At 34.2% G+C, this 13,861-nt stretch overlaps 1 protein-coding gene across 5 annotated transcripts in view; it reads left to right on the top strand.

The window, feature by feature from the left end:
* LOC131691257 (uncharacterized) overlaps positions 1-13,861 on the top strand; it is a 62,312-nt gene that overhangs the window by 37,852 nt on the left and 10,599 nt on the right. The window lies entirely within an intron of this gene.

Raw genomic sequence — 13,861 nt, 5'->3', positions numbered from 1 at the left:
GAATTTCGAATACAATTCGTGACTACACTGTAGCACAGAGCACAGGCGTTGAGCTTTTAACTTGTGTAAAAAATATAAACTCCTCAAAAATCTATAACCACCTGTGAGCCTACGACCAAAGATCCTACCGCAGTTGTTTGTACCCTAGCTAGCGCTAGCTAGTGGTATTTACTAGCTGAAGTATCAAGGATTCAAGGAATGTAGAGTTTATGTGATTAGTTTTTCCAAACTCTGATCTGATTCACAAAGTATTAGGCATCAGAAATTAAATAAATCTAGTTCGACATCTTGGTTTCATAACATAAGGGATTGGAGATCCTTTAATAAACAATGGATTTCAACACCAAAAACTTAGTGTATTTTTGTTAATTTTTGTTTAAAGTTACAATGGAAAATAAAGAAATGTTCGGTAAAATACGTGATTTTGTGAAGATATTGTAGGTCATTGAATTAAAACCTATGAACAATGTTCTCGAAACTTGTCTACTTAATACATGAGAATATTTTAGCATTATAAAATGCGATATGCGAAAATTTCAAGTTACAATGGAAAATAAAGAAATGTTCTGTAAAATACGCGATTTTGTGAAAATATTGTAGTTCATCGAATTTAAAACTACAAACAATGTTCTCGAAACTTGTCCGTTTCGTAAATGGGAATATTTTAGCATCATAAAATGCGATATTCATTGTGAAAATTTCAATTTCAAGAAAAATAAAGAAATGTTCTATGGAATACGTGATTTTGTGAAGATATTGTAGTTCAGTGATTTTAAAACTATGAAAATTTCAATTTCAAGAAAAATAAAGAAATGTTCTATGGAATACGTGATTTTGTGAAGATATTGTAGTTCAGTGATATTAAAACTATGAGTAACATATAAATGAGAACATTTTTATATAATGAAATGCGATATTCATTGTGAAAATTTCAAGTTACAATGGAAAATAAAGAAATGATCGGTAAAATATGTGATTTTGTGAAGATATTGTAGTTAATTGAATTTAAAACTATAAACAATGTTCCAAAAACTTGTCTATTTCGTGAATTCAAATATTTTAGCATCTTAAAATGCAATATTCATTGTGAAAATTTCAAGTTACAATGGAAAATAAAGAAATGTTCTGTAAAATACGCGATGTTGTGAAGATATTGTAGTTCATTGAATTTAAAACTACAAACAATGTTCTCGAAACTTGTCCGTTTCATAAATGGGAATATTTTAGCATAATAAAATGCGATGTTCATTGTGAACATTTCAAGCTACAATGGAAAATAAAGAAATGTTATATGGAATAAAGAAATTCTTGGTAAAATACGTGATTTTGTGAAGATATAATAGTTCATTGAATTTAAAACTATAAACAATGTTCCAAAAACTTGTCTATTTCATAAATGCAAATATTTTAGCGTCATAAAATGCGATATTCATTGTGAAAATTTCAAGTTACAATGGAAAAAAAGGAATGTTCTATGGAATATGTGATTTTGTGAAGATATTGTAGTTCAGTGATTTTAAAACTATGAATAATGTTCTGAAAACACGTCTAACACATAAATGCGAACATTTTGATATAATGAAATGCGATATTCATTGTGAACATTTAAAGTTGCAATGGAAAATAAAGAAATGTTCGGTAAAATACGTGATTTTGTGGAGATTTTGTAGTTCATTAAATTAAAAACTATAAACAATGCTCTTGAAAATTGTCGCTCACATATATACGAACATTTTGATAGTATAATATATGCGTGTCATCGCTATGAAATTTGAAATATTTCCGAAAATTGTCATTTTCTGTATTGTATGTAATTTTGTGAAGATATTGTAGTTCATTTCATAAGAAATTATGAACAATCTACTAGAAATTGGTTGCCTACATCAATCCAAAGAATTTAACATAATAATATGCGTAGGTCATCGCGCTAGATTTTAAGTTCTTCACAAATATTGGAAATTTCCAATTTTTTGTAGTACTTTCTCCGACTTTTTTTTTGTCGTAGAAAGATCAATTGTGGTTAAATTTAAATTCAAACTATTTCAAAGTAATCTAAAATTCATTGATATCAAAATTGTCCAAATTGGTCAAGCGACTGCTGAGATATAGCGATTTGAAAATACCGTACCCACTTTTTGAGGCATGGTGGTGGGATTGTTAACTGATAATTGTCAATATCCCTGTCAAAAAAAAAAATGTGGACGAACATGGTCAGGCGATTCAAAAAGTTTGACGTTTGACTCAACTCGCCTGTGCTAATTGCCCCTAGGAACAAATGCAATTTGCGAATGCGATTTAAAGGCAATTTCAATACTTAGACAAATTTTCTGGCGGCTGAAATGGACTTGGTTGTTTTTTTGCGTTTTTCAAACATGGCGGTTCATGTTTGACTTAAGCTTAAAATTGTTTTTTTTAAACAATTGGCGTGTTCCCGCTTGTATTTTGTTTGTTTAGTGCACTTAATTTAGCCAACGAATGTGGGGAATTGTGGAATCGAGTGTAAGTATAGTGGAACAAGATCTCTGACCTAAAGTCTAAATGAAAGTCAGATTGTGGTAAGTTTTGGTGTGCAATACGAATTTCACCATCGATTCTTCCTATAGTCTGGTGGTGATTACCTAGTGTACTGATAAATTTATGTGAGTAGATAGTGAATCCGAAAATAATTATTATTTTTAATTTTTATATCAGGCAATTAAGGGCGATCAAATGGCGCGTTCCCTGGGCGATTTGGGGGCGATTTAAGGGCGGGTAGAGCGGCAAAAAATGACGGCGGCAAATCGCCCAAATGTTGCATTTGAAATAGCCCCCTAATTGCCAGCAATTTGCTGGCAAATTGAAGGGCAATTAGCGCATCCGAGTTGGCAAACAGCCCCCCGTTAGCCAGCAACTTGCCCTTTTTGACAGGGATATTTTAGTCTCAACACGGCATTTTACTTTGACGCGTATTCCATACTCAAAAGCACATTTTCGAAATTCTTCAGGCAATTGTCCGAAGTAAATCTGCATTGACGAGATACACAAAGTTTTACTTTGGAGTGAATTCCAAAAATAAAAATATTTGATGACTGTATTTGTACTGTAAATAGTAGCGCCAACTTGCCTCGCGTGCGTCACTGTCAACTTACTTCAACCGCATATTTTACAAAAAACTATTTAAAAATTAACTTTAATTCATGGATAGATTTAATATCTTTGCGGATTCTGAAAACTTTTTTTACGCACTATCGAAAAATAAAATCAATTGGGAAATAGATTTAAAATCATCCTAAATAACACGAAGTGTTTAAAATTTAAACCATTTACTTGGTATGATCGAAAACACAATATCGCCCACAACTTTAACAAAACAAAATATTAAAAAAAACATTGGATAATGGGTTTCACATAACTTGAGCTACACAATGAGAGGCAGCACTATATGTCTAATAGAAACGAAGACAAAGGGATTCCGCCAACTTATCTCAACCACCACCTCGGGCTACTAATAATTTAGCTCAATCAACATGAATTCAATGTTATCTTCGTGTGATTATACTTTGAAATGTCAGTATACGGGGTGGATGAAGGAATTGCGGATATGAGGATGGTCCAAAGGGAGAGGAGTGATGAAGGAGCGAGGTGTGCGGAGTGAAGGTGGCAAGGGTGGGGGGAGTGGCGACACAATACTCAACCGCAAATGTTGCTTTTCATTGGAGACTGAAAACATCGGTTCAGTCATCACCGAAGAACCGATGTGACTGAAATTGTGGAATATGTCCGGAATCCGGGAGTTCCGGAATCGTCGATAGTAGACAATATATCCAAAGAATGTTTGATTGGCAATCAGTGATCTAGGCGTGCGAATCGAAGTTATTTGGTGGCCACTTCAATAGTTCTTAGCCTTAGCGAATCAATGGCATTACTGTATCTTTCATTTGAAATCAAACTTGTAAAAATCTGTAGAAAATTCGCTGGGTAATAGGTGTGATATTTTCTTCCCAGCCAACATTTTGATTCACTTTAATAAGTTGCAATTTGATTAACTGTACTCTTCAACGATGTGAATTGATTGTATAAAATGCACAGATCCCTTCTATGTGAATAGAAGTGGAGGCCATACACGTACAGCAAATCGGTATAGTAGAACTATGTGACTTACGACGAATTTTGATCTCATCAGAAGCATTATACAATCATCTAGCTTATCATTTTGAGTTTATATATGATCAACTTTACAATCACACATGAAGGTTTATGCAGCTTAAGGTCCCCAATGTGGTAACAAGAAGTATTTTTTTTAAAATAATATGAAAATAAAAAAATCAGGATGAAATTTCCATAATTTTGTTATAAGACACAGTTACGCCCACACTGTTTTTCATGGGTGAGGTTGGAGTTACTGGAACATCAATTATTAAAATTACCTGCTACGATTTACTTCCAGTTTCGAACCTGAGATCTTCGTATTCCCAGCATAGCCGCTTTGTACTCATCTATTTATACACTGTCAAGCAACGATTAAATTTGATCATTTTTATCGCTTTATGATTACGATCCAAAAATACCATTTTCCAACCTAAATATGGCACTCCAATGATACCTTCTATACCTGTCAAATCACAACCTACATTCTGTACTCAAGCCATTTTTATTGCTCAAATATTGAACTAATCTGGCAGAGAATTTGCGAAGTGCTATAAGGAGGTGACCATTTTTGAACGATTTTGCAGTTTAATCCAATTGCAAATTAATTTCTATACAATGTCTCAAAATTGTCATTATTATTCCGCATGTACAATTTTGTTTTAAGTTGTAGTGGACTAATAAATAACTACAAGTCAACATTGTATTTCGATCACAGATTTGCATTTTATGCGAACTTTTTACAACAAAACATAATTTTTGCTTGCACTATTTGTAATTTTGATTTAGTCTGTCATTATTTGTAATTTATTGTAAACTTTTATATACGATTGCCGGTTTGCTGGGTTAGGAACTTGGCGAGTTCCATGGAGGCATCATGAACCGTCATAGGTGGCCAATGTGGTCAAAGCTGCTTTGATTTATCATTAGTGATCCAGACCCACAACCTAGAGTAATGTTGAACCTATTTTAATATGTTTTACGTCATTTGGACATCATGGTTGTACTAGTTTATATGGGAATTTGTTGTGTGACCGCACTCTTCAACCCGTAACTTCGGAACCGGAAGTCGGATCAACTAAATATAAATTCAATAGCAGCTTATGAGAGCGTTATACCTTTCAGATGAAACTAAGTTTGTGTAAATCGGTTCAGCCATCTCTGAGAAAATTGTGTGAGTTTAAATGACACACACATTAACACACATACGTACACACACAGACATTAGCCGATCTCGACGAACTGAATCGAATAGTATATGACACTCGGCCCTCCGGGCATCGGTTAAAAAGTCGATTTTTTCAGTGATAGCTTAGCCTTTCTTTATATGAAAAAGGCAAAAACTTTCATATTGATTGACACGTTTCAGTTCTGTAGTAACCCCTTTGCTGGGTTAGAAATGGGTCAGAGTTCCTGTACAATGCTTTGTTATATCATATCTGCCACAACCCCTGTTCGAACTAGCAAACAGTCAGATGAGCATGTTTTATCAATACTCGTTAATCTAATGCTGTTCTATACCATAGGATCACAATTGCGGGGGAATGTTCGCTGTTATGGACACTGTGTTTCTCACAGACCGCAACATTTAATAAAAATAAGATTCCATAACATATCAAAAAGAATTTAAATGCTTCTGCTTCTGCTGTTATCAGATATTAAAGTAAACAATGATTTTTGCGAGCAGAAAATATGGTAAATAAAAGAAGTTTGCACTCGAGCAATATTTCTGGCATGATGTTGCTTATTTTACATTTGACTTGTTAAAAAAAAGAAAGCTTATTTAATGGGCGGTAGAATTTTGATTTACCACTTACCCTTACCTACTTTCTCATATAGCAGTAGTAATGTAAGTTTTTCGTGATGCAAAACTGAGTCAGGTTCTAACACCAATTGCATGAACTAACAGCGGTTTGGATTGGAACTTGACTCAGTTCTGGTGTCAGGCAAAAAAAAACGTTATAAGATTTGTGCGAGAAACGAAAGTCTCGTTTCAACCGGATTTTTTTGTAGACTATGGCGTATTTCTTAAACACACACACCAGTACAGAAACAAATGTAAAAATCACGTTTCTACATCGAACAGACCACCATAAATCACGACGCGACAGTATGTTTTTCACGGACTCAACTGGTGCTCACATTTCAATTTTGAAAAAGAAAATCTTTCGATGTGACACACGTGGAATTTGACCACGCCAAAATCGCGTGATTTTAAGACTTTGGACCTGGTGCTCATAATTCACAAAACGGAATTCAGAAATGATCAAAATCCATTCGAAATGCTCGTGGTCGCTAACGTACAGTTTGTTTACCACAAATTACTTCAGGGTGTTTTTATGGTACCAAAATCACGTGAAGCTGCGATGATATTGTGAAGCAAACGCAGTCTGCATGAAATTGCAATCTCTGTGGACGACATTTATATTGCATTGCCATATCGTCGCTGTTGTGCTATCTTATGACAAGCGCCATTTTGCACATTTCGAGAAAAACGATTTTTAAAGTTTGAGATTGAATATCATGAAACTTATAAATGATAGAAACAATTCAGAGAAGGCAATTGATGCTTCTACCTATTCTGTACTAATCTCTCAAATATTACGAAGATCGGTTGACTATCTTGCGAGTTTTCACTAAAAATATAAACAAAAGTCGCACTCACACGTGTCATAGGTGTGCATTGATGAAAAAAATTGTATGACGTGTCATAATCGTGCATGGAAAATTTTCCAAAGAAAAAAATCACCAATTATGAACTTTTATTCATATCTTTGGGTTCATTTGGTCTATAAACAATCGGTTAGATGCATTTTGAAGGAAATGAGTCAGGAAATCTAGAAAAAATAGTTATTTTTAGTTACCATGTTGCCAAATAGGCAATATTTCCAGTTTAAAGCTAAAACTGCGTTTTTCTCCCAATACATGTATTTTTTCTTTTGAAAATTATTATGCCATTGTGTTCCTATGACATTTTTACGCATAAAAGCAACTAAAATTTTATTATAACTTGAGTCAATCCCAAGATATAATGATTTGAAGCAAAAAACTCACAATTTCTAATAACTTTTCTCGCTATATTTCAGTAACCAAGCAAAATTTCAAAATTCTGGAAACGCCATCTTGTAGAGATTCGTTAGACGAGTAATGTGGCATATCTAACTCAGCTTACCCCAAAATGGCGTTTGTCATAAGATAGCACAACAGCGACGATATGCGATATAATTAGTTGTCCGACCGAAATTGGGAGCTGTCATATCGTGGTAGAGATGCCGGACCTGTGACGTAGATTAGGTAGTTGATACATCATTAGGACTTCCGAAAGTGATTTATTCTGATACGAATGCTACCCACGCTGAGTAAAAGTGACCAAAGATAAGCAAAATTTTCCATCGTTTCACATACCTGCGTACTATCATACAGCAGGTACTGCTTTTATCATTTCTCAAGTGGTAGCGCTTTGTTTGAATAAGGTACCTTATTGATGCACCGACCAAACAAAACACAGGCTGATTTACGAAATTGATAACAATGCGAAATCCTTTTTCTAATGGGTTATATGCAATCTCCCACGGTTGTACGCGCAAATGGCGTTGATGTTTTTGACTATGTATGTAAACAGTATGTAGTCTAGTGGTCTAATCATACTGAGCCATGATGCCCATGCGAAGAGAACCCCTACGAGGAATATGAACAGGTTATGGAATATGTTATCTTTCGGTGAGCAGTTTCCACGTAGTTTGATAAACAATTTTCAGCTTCAATTGCTCCCTTCACCCCAACATATTCCCTTTAACCAATGGAGGGATGTGCGATATTTGAGAACTGTGCATTACTCAAATAAAATAGTCTTAGTTATATAAAGTGTACACTAGACTGGTTCAATTTTTGACTTTTAGCTCCACCAGGCTTCACTGATTCCTTTTATGGCCCTTAGTAATAGTGCAAATTTTGGTACCGATCGGTTGTGTCTACGGACCCTCCAAAATGTCCAAAGTTTATATGGAAATTAGTATGAAAAATCGGTTAAAATTAAAAATAAATTCTTAAAAAATCACCTCATCAATCAATTCATGCGAAAACTATATATTTCTAAAAGTATTCTTCTACTGAACACATTTGTGGAACATTGTAAGTTTGTGAAAATTCGCTGAGAAAAGTTATTAACTAAAGAAGCAGCATGGCTTCAAAACAAGTGGATTTTATTATTAATCATAGCAACCCTGTTTGAATTGCTTCATCGTTATACAAGTGTAAACTAGGCTTACCACCCACCGCTCCCGTATGGCAGATGCAGTTATTCAAACAGGTTGCATCAATAGCCATAACAATAGCATCAGATTGTAATTCAATTGCATTTGTAATCCAATACTATTGGCCTGTATAAACAACAGATTCTCATCGCCGATCACCGTTAGTCGAGGATGGATTGAGGAGTGGAAAATGTTTCGCTAGAGAGCTCTAGGTCTAGGATATGCCCCAGCAGCTCTGTCCCCTGCTTGTGAACTACTAATCACGAATCAGAAAAAATAGAAAAGGAGACAACTGGTGCGAGGCAAAAAATATCTTATTGAACAGACTAATTGAGCAAAGTGAACATTACTCATGCCTTATTTGACGGAGGGGAAGTATTGTTCATTGTAGGTGTTTATTATTAAAAAAGTGTTTCCAAATTTCTTCATCAAATGCACAATTTGCACAATTTCAAAACAAATTGAAATCTGAAGAAGTGCTGATGGACTATCTGGAAGTGTTGCCAGGCGTGTGGAAAAATTGTGATTTGGTTTATCAAATTCATTGTTTCCTAACATTCTTTAGAAAATTGACACGCTGCAGCCTCTTATACAAAAACAGGTTTTGTTAAAAAAATGTAATGGGTCTTAGTAATAATTTTCAGATATTCATTGCGGTTTGCGAAGTCTTCAAACTTGTGTGTATGTTATTCTGCTCACGACTAGACCTTCTGGAGGTAATTTGGCGAATCACCGAACTTTTGGCAACATCACATCTTAAAATGTTGGTGTTTCTGGTGCGTTTACCATGAACCTTTCCTTCCATCTTATTATAAGCTGATGTCGGTTTTCCACCTGCTCCATACTATTTATCTCCAATTTTTAACGGCACTCCAAAGAAAAACTGCTCGATGATTATGACCCTTGACCCAGTTGTCACTTTAATAGGCGATATCAGACAACATACTCCTCATCTTTTGGCAGATAATGACAGAGAACAGTTTTCTCTTTCGTCTACTGATTAGACATACATTCAGAAATAAAGTTATTCCGAAATTTCTCTCCAGAGTGTATTTTGATAGTTAGCGTCCGAATGAACTGTGCAAATTTGGGCTAATTTCTGTCCAGTGGGAAAATAATACAATCAGTTGCAGGTGTTGCAATAATTTTGGGATCACTCTTTAAACCGAATAAAGCACTATTTACACCTTCAAATCCGTGACAGTTCAGTAACGTGTACAGCAGACTGGCTCAATTTTTGACTTTTAGCTCCACCAGGCTCTACTGATTCCTTTTATGGCCCTTAGTAAGTGTGAAAATTTTGATACCAATCGGTTATGTCTACGGACCCTCCGAAAATTTCAAAGTTTATATGGAAATTAGTATGGAAAATTGGTTAAAATTGAAATTAAATTCTTAAAAGTAAGTTTGTGAAAATTCGCTGAGAAAAGTTATTAACCAAAGAAGCAGCATGACTTCAAAACAAATGGATTTTATTATTAATCATAAGCATACTGTCGAAATTCTCAGCGAAAGAAAATTCCAGCCGTTGGTCCCCGGTGGATGAGTTGATCGGGTCGATAACTAGTCCACGGTGTTCCTAAAACCGTTATTAACTAAAAAAATGACCATAAATTTGTCATACGGCATTCGAAAGATACAGTATCCAAGCATCTTCTCAATGAATTTCAAAATGATCCATCGAGGGATACGAGAGAAATTGCGACTTGAAGTTTTATGACACATTTCATAAGGCTACCAGCAAACACCCTCGGGTTTGGTCCTATCTCTATAAACAAAAAAAATATTTGTCTACTTATTTAGTACATGGCATTCGAAAGATATAGTAATCAAGTATATCCCCTGCAAGTTTGAAAATATTTCATTGACGGAATCGAAATTTATAACGGTTTGGATGTGATATGCGGTCATAGATGGGTTTTCTACCAGACTTCAAGCGTGATTCCATGTTTGTTCATTTACTATTTAGATCGTTTATACGTGTCGCGGTTTTTAAAGGAAAACCTTACCATTTAATTACATAAATATAATGTACAAAAGGTGTTATTTATATGGTGCACTGAAAAAATATGAAAATAGGGTTGTCTACCAAAGGTTAAATATAATGTGTAAATTAAAAAAAAAATGGATAAAAATTGGAATGTTTACTTCAAAAGGCCATATCTCAACGGTTTGCTGACCGATTCTAATTATTTTTTCATTATTGAACAGGTAGACGTTTTATCCTTTTTTTTATTATCATTATTTAGTGAATATTTTTGTTTTAAAAATAGTGGCCTATACATTTTCATATACTAGTTGATTGCAATTGCTGTATAAACATCTGAATGTCAAATTCTCATGATAAGTTCAATTTGACAATAAAACTGACAATAGTTAGAGATATGAGCAGATGAACTTGTACTAATAACATCGCCTTTGACCAGTTTTAACATCTGTCAACCCAACCAGCGAATCACGATTGTACAAAATTTCCAACAAAAACTATATCATAACATAAATTGATCTGAATCAGCAAATACCTTCATATTTTTTAAATTTATGGTTTTTAATTTTCCATGATTTATAGTTTGCGTTCGTTGCCTTCAACTAATGTATAGAAATTGATAGGTCGTCGTTTTGAATATAAAGATATTCACTAAATAGTGATAATACATATAGTTTATATTATTCTTAATGAAAATTAACGATGAAACGTCTACTTGTTCAATAATGAAAAACTAATTAGAATCGGTCAACAAACCATTGAGATATGGCCTTTTAAAGTAAACATTCCTACTTTTATCCATTTTTTTTAATTTACACATTATATTTAACCTTTGGTAGACAACCCTATTTTCATATTTTTTCAGCGCACCATATAAATAACACTTTTTGTACATTATATTTATGTAATTAAATGGTAAGGTTTTCCTTTAAAACCGCGACACGTATAAACGATCTAAATAGTCGATGGACAAACATGAATTCACGCTTGAAGTCTGGTAGAAAACCCATCTATGACCGCATACCACATCCAAACCGTTATAAATTTCGATTCCGTCAATGAAATATTTTCAAACTTGCAGGGGATATACTTGATTACTATATCTTTCGAATGCCATGTACTAAATAAGTAGACAAATATTTTTTTTGTTTATAGAGATAGGACCAAACCCGAGGGTGTTTGCTGGTAGCCTTATGAAATGTGTCATAAAACTTCAAGTCGCAATTTCTCTCGTATCCCTCGATGGATCATTTTGAAATTCATTGAGAAGATGCTTGGATACTGTATCTTTCGAATGCCGTATGACAAATTTATGGTCATTTTTTTTTAGTTAATAACGGTTTTAGGAACACCGTGAGTCAAGATAGTTGAGTCGCCTCTCTGGTGTTGGTCTTTGGCTTCGTAGCGAAAATAGGCTGATGGAAAATAACTAGAGCTTGAAGAAGAATCGCGCCCCTTTACTTACTAACAAATATCCTCGTCCCGTGATTCTTGTGCAAGTATCGGACTAACATTCCTTCGCTTTCCTTCCGCGATCTACGTTCGGGCCAGGAGTTGCACATTGAAAGACACTACTCCCTAGCATAATTATCTACTGATTCTCTGTACAACTTTAGCTTGTCCAGATCGATAACGGTGTAGCAACCAGGGGTGGTCGCACAAGCTCAAGGTCAAGCTATATGCGGTAAAAAAAGTTGATCAAGAAAGGGTTTAAAGAAGAGACAAAATTATTTTCGAAAGCAACTCCACATCATTGCCGAAGACGTAAGCCTATACCTTGCACCATAGAAAAAATATAGAAAAATCTCACTTGCAAGAGGATTAACCCTTTATAAGGCAGTGGCAACTATATTGCCACCTTTTCGTTTCGTTCAAAACGTAGGAATATGAAGTGAGAAGTGTTCCAATCTTATGAAATCTACTTGTTGGCAACTCTTCTTATAACTTTTTATTGAGATGCAGTGAAAAGTGTTAGATTGGTGAAGGGTTTTTTGAAAAAAATACGATGATTTTCTTTTGGACAATAAAATTAGCTCGATTTTGAAAAAAATACTCTAGACCCTATAAGTTGGTGATACAAATTTGTAAAAACAACTATTTTTAATCCGAAAATTTGGTTTATGAGTGGTAAAAAATATGAGTAAATGAACGTCTGTAATCTGTGGTATCATTTTTCAACTTACCCTCAAAATCCAGGGGTTATTTACTGTTAATCAGGTAAAAAACAGTAAACCACCTTAATTTCTTTTTGAATTTTTTATCCATCTCGATATGTCTTTATATTTGCACCAATCTCGTTGGAAAAACATCAAACATTACAAAGACTGACGTTTTCTAACGGGCGGTAGCAGTATATTTTCAAAACAGTTTTTATTAAGTAATAAATGTAAATATATTCTAAACTAAGCGAGAGAGCTATGTTTCTATTAATATAACATTCATTATTAGCCCCAAACTCTGGGCCTTATAAAGGGTTAATTAAAAAAGATATAACAGCAAATGACAAACCTTGCTATTTTTGATAATTATTCGATAGACACTACTAACGTTAACTCAGCCGTTTCAACGTAAACAACCTATCACTATTTGAATAATATAATCAATTTTTTAATATTTTACGAAAATTGCCGACTTATTTCGATAACACACAAGATAAGACCAGGATTATTTATAAAAATATATATTAAATACTTGGCAGGGTCATCCCCAAATAACAAGCAATAATGTTGAAGGTAGCAAAGATAAAGACTTTGTGTCTTCAGCAAAGTTGTTAGCAAAAGCATGCTCTATACGACAAAACATTTTTACTCATTTACTGAATAGAAATTGCTCATTTTCGAAAGTTATTCGATCTGTCAAAAAATGAGTACTTTTTTATTTTTAGTTTTATCCATTTCACGATCACTATAAGGGAGATTGTTCGATAAAATCACAACACCATATGAAAGAGCTTGTAATTTTCACAAATTCCTCCGAAGACGCTATTGATCAAAATTCGACGATATAGGCGTTATTAATAAATCGCCCGATTGCTTTGCGTAAGCAATGTATACTGCGTAGATTACAGACCGCTGACTCTCATTCCCACACAGACTACATGACTACCGAGCCACCATTGTGGTGCACGATCATCTTTATGACAAAGATGAACTTGGGATAATAGAATTGAAGTGTTGATGTGGAACTTAATTAACGGAGGGCTCCGACTCAGTGACGCTTCCATAAGTACCAGTTGGGTAGTTGTTTAGTCAGGATTCGGTTTAAGCAAACGATGCAACTGTGAATATGATTTTGTTTTGTAGAAGATTTGTATCTACTTGTATCACTTATATCTGAAAAGTTTACTGATTGATTTGAATAAATATGTACAGTTCTATGTAGAATATTTAGACTTTCGATAACCGAGAGTAAATTCCGTCAGAATGAACTTTTACTCTGCACAGCCGGCCATCTGGAGTGTTGTTACCAATTTAAATTTTATTGATTTGAGAATGTG

The sequence above is a fragment of the Topomyia yanbarensis genome, chromosome 3 (assembly GCF_030247195.1).
Source record: "Topomyia yanbarensis strain Yona2022 chromosome 3, ASM3024719v1, whole genome shotgun sequence".
NCBI lineage: Eukaryota > Metazoa > Arthropoda > Insecta > Diptera > Culicidae > Topomyia > Topomyia yanbarensis.
Note: the sequence above shows the minus strand (reverse complement) of the source record. Positions and strands in the feature narration are given on the sequence as shown.